Genomic DNA, 4,464 nt, shown 5'->3' with positions numbered 1-4,464 from the left:
AGACTCCACCTGAACTCTATGGAGCCTGATCTCAAGGGTTTAAGTCTGACCCTGAAACCAGAAGAGGATCTTTCTGTCTCTGCAGATTCACTGTGATCCAGAGATGGCAATGATTTCAGTCCTGCATCACGCTGATGTTTGCACAGAGAAGATAATTTAGTAAATGTTTTTGAACATTGATAACAGTAAACTTCATAATCATTATTGCAAATATTAACTCTGTGAATGGTACTCATGGCCATTGACCAGTGGTTGTTGATCAATGCTCATAAGAATTTGCATATTAATGATGAAGAAATTGACCTCACAGCCCATTGTTCATTCATTGGGCCGGTTTCAGTCGTTATGCAAATGTACTGTTTACAAGATTAACGTAAAAGCAGGAATCAAGACGTAACCGTTTATTTGTAACATGGAATCGTTTCTGAGTGGAGTATGAACTGAGATTACTCAAACTCTTTCACAGATAAGATAAGATAACCTTTATTAGTCCCACACGTGGGAAATTTGTTATCTAATTACTAATACGTTAGTTATTAAAAAAAATTACGAGAAGAAAAAGATAAGAAAGAAAGAAACTCAGAACAAGCAGAGCTGCTGTAACAGGCTGCCGCACACAGGGGGCGCCGTGATGAAGTTCTCTTTCATGTGTCTGCGTTTATGCTTAGTATGATCACATGATTGTGAAAAGGTTTTGTCACAGTGTCTGCACTTGTATGGTTTCTCTCATGTGTGGATGACTCGTTTATGCTTTTCAAGCTGACGTGCACTGATGAAGGATGACCCACACTGATCGCAGACATGCTTTTTAACGCCACTGTGAAGGAGTTCATATTGTTTGAAGTCCTTGAAGTGGTGAAGCCACTCCCGCATTCTTTACAGTAGTTCATTTTGTCTCCAGTGTGTCTACGTTGATGTATTTTCAGAGTCCTTCAATGACTTAAAGTCTTTCCACAAAGGTCACAACAAAAGTCTTTCCCACAGCGATGACAGGGTTGAGAACTTGATCCATCTGTGTCGCTCTGCTTCTAAACAAAAACACAAAGACAGTGTAAGTCAGTCCTTCAACATTTTTATCCTGAACGTCACCTGAAATAAAGAGCATCTCTGCCAAAGTCCAATTACATTTTACTGTTTACATTATCACACTCAGCTCAATTTAATGTGCTATAAAAACGATAAGAGTAAAAACATTAAAGTAATACTAGTTTAATGCTACAATAACAATAACACAATTCTCAAACACTATCCCTAAAAACCTGTGATTAGAGTCTGAATAATCATTCAGAGCTGCCAGTAGAATTGCTAACATGCTAACACAATTTGATGAGCAGACTTGTTTCAAACAGTCGGGCTGACAAGATAAAAATATAAATACATACCTCACAGTAACTGCACTTGTAGAGTCTTTCTGGTGTGGATCTGTTGGTGTGCTTTCAGGTAACGTGGAGATTTAAAAGTCTTCTCACACAGGTCACATTTATAAGGTCGTTCCTCAGTGTGGGTAAACATGTGACGTCGTAACTCTGTGTTTGTAGTAAACTGTTTACCACACTGATCACAGCTGTACACATCATGTCTGGTGTGAATGCGTAGGTGTGTATTTCGGTTCCCTATCAGGCTGAAAGTTTTTCCACAAATGTCACAGCTGTACGCCTTAATTCCAGAGTGGGTAACTAGATGACTCTGTAAGCTGTAACTGTGAGTAAAAGCTCTGCCACACTGATCACAGGTGTACGCTTTAACTCCACTGTGGATTAGTTGATGTGATTTTAAGTGTGAAATGCGCGTAAAAGACTTTCCACACTCGTCACAGCTGAACAGTCTTTCTCCAGTGTGGATCAGTTGGTGTGTTTTTAAGCTTCCAGACCGCGTAAAAGACTTTCCACACTCGTCACAGCTGAACGGTCTCTCTCCACTGTGGATGAGTTGGTGTGTTTTTAAGCTTCCAGACCTGGTAAAAGACTCTCCACAGTCTCCACAGCTGAATGGTCTCTCTCCGGTGTGGATGACCTGATGCATTTTTAGGGAAGCTTTCACAGTGAAATTTTTCCCAAACTCGTCACGGTTGTATTTTTTTCTTCCACTTCTTTCTTCAACAAAATTGTCGGCCTCCTGAGAGCGCTGACTTCTCGATCCACGTTGGTCCTGCAGTGACAGAGATACAAACAGAGGCAGTGATTTGTGGGAAATACATTATTCTAACCGGCCTTTTAGTAGTGGTATATATATATATATATATATATATATATATATGTACACACGTGTGTGTGTACATATATATATATATATATATATATATAACGTTTTTTCTCACGTTCCAATACCGTCTTGCTTTTTCTTTTCTCACCAAAAAATAATACATACACTGTCCTGCCCCCCTCCCTGGATCCCTTCCAGTTTGCATATCGGCCCAACCGCTCAACCGATGATGCTATCTCCACTGCACTCCACTCAGCACTCACCCACCTGGACAAAAAAGACTCATATGTTCGAATGCTGTTCATAGATTTCAGTTCAGCATTCAACACTATAATCCCCCAACAGCTCACTCAAAAACTGGTCCAGTTGGGGCTTAACACCTCTCTGTGCAACTGGCTGTTGGATTTCCTCACGGGAAGACCTCAAGCAGTACGGGTCGGCAGTAATACATCCAGCACCATCATCTTAAACACGGGGGCCCCGCAGGGATGTGTGCTGAGCCCCCTCCTCTTCACGCTGCTGACCCATGACTGCACTCCATCATACAGCTCCAACCTCTTCATCAAGTTTGCGGACGACACAACGGTGGTGGGTCTCATTAGCAACAGGGATGAGACCAACTACAGAAGTGAGGTGAGACGCCTGGCCACGTGGTGTGTTGACAACAATCTCTCTCTGAATGTGGAGAAGACGAAGGAGATTGTTGTGGACTTCAGGAGAATGCACACCCAACATGCTCCTCTGACCATTGACGGAGTGTCTGTGGAGAGAGTGAGCAGCACCAAGTTCTTGGGTGTGCACATCACAGAGGATCTCTCCTGGACGTACAACACCACAGCACTGGCCAAGAAATCACAGCAGCGTCTCTTCTTTCTCCGCAAACTAAGAAGAGCAGGAGCACCAGCCCCCATCATGTACACTTTCTACAGAGGCACCATCGAGAGCATCCTGTCGAGCTGCATCACTACGTGGTTTGGAGCCTGCAATGCGTCCTGTCATAGAACCCTCCAACACATAGTGAGAGCTGCAGAGAGGATCATTGGTGTCTCTCTCCCCTCCCTCCAGGACATTTACAGCACCCGTCTCACTAAAAAAGCCCTTTGCATAGCGGCTGATCCCACGCACCCAATGCAAAGCTTCTTCAAGCTGCTGCCGTCAGGGAGGAGACTGCGGAGTCTCCAGGCCAGAACCAGCAGACTGAAGGACAGCTTCATCCATCAGGCTGTCAGGAAGCTTAACTCCCTCCCGATTCTGCCCCCTCTCCCCTCTCTCCTCCACGGTCTCACTGAACTCTGTCACACACACACACACACACACACACACACACACACACACACACACACACACACACACACACACACACACACACACACACACTCTCTGACTCACTCACTGGCCTGCACCAGTTATTAGTCACCTTGTGGAGCATTGGACTGCCATTACCTCATAAGACTTTGTTGTTACACTATCTCCTACCGTACATTACCAAATCTCCATTTGCACTATTTGCCTATTTGCACTACCTTGCCTGGTCTACACCCAATGTCATTTACCGTTACCTGAATATTGTATATTGTATATTGTATAGCTTTTTTTTTTGTTATATGTAAAATTGTACTGTATTTATTCAAATTTTACTTTTTTTTAATTATTTTAATTATTTTTATTGCTGCTACTTCATCTAGGGTTTGAGAGTAACGAAATTTCTATTCTCTGTATGTCCTGTACATATGGCAGAATTGACAAATAAAGTCGAACCACCTGGGGGGCTCTTCAACTGGTGGGGGAGGTTGTCAAATCCTGCAGGAGATTTCCTCTCTTCAGGAACTCTCTCTGCAGGAGGGGGAGATACAGGAGAGGTGGAGGAAGATCTCAGCCTGGGCGTCTATTGTCTTGTGTAGTCTGGAAGATGAGTGGATGATGGGGTGGGTGCAGTTTTCTCTGTGGTGGGGTCAGGTGGACTGTCCCGGGCTCTGTGGGGCCGGGCGGCGTTGCTGCACTGGGCCCCGGTCCGGATGGGCCTGGGCCCCCCTTTCCCTGGCGGGTTGCAGAGTATGGGGGTGCCTACTGGGGTCAGCGGGGGAGCTGGCCCCAGGGAGGGGTCACTTGCCCCTCCCTTCCTTCCCTCCCCATCTCCAGCTGCCTCCCTCTTCCCGCTCCACCACAATCACCCACACATACAGGGCCTTGGGGTAGGGGTGTGTCACCAGGGTGCAGAGGAGACATCCCCCCCCCTCTGTCCCCTTCTGGCTGCCTCTGCCT

Source organism: Pelmatolapia mariae, linkage group LG3_W (assembly GCF_036321145.2).
Source record: "Pelmatolapia mariae isolate MD_Pm_ZW linkage group LG3_W, Pm_UMD_F_2, whole genome shotgun sequence".
NCBI lineage: Eukaryota > Metazoa > Chordata > Actinopteri > Cichliformes > Cichlidae > Pelmatolapia > Pelmatolapia mariae.
Note: the sequence above shows the minus strand (reverse complement) of the source record.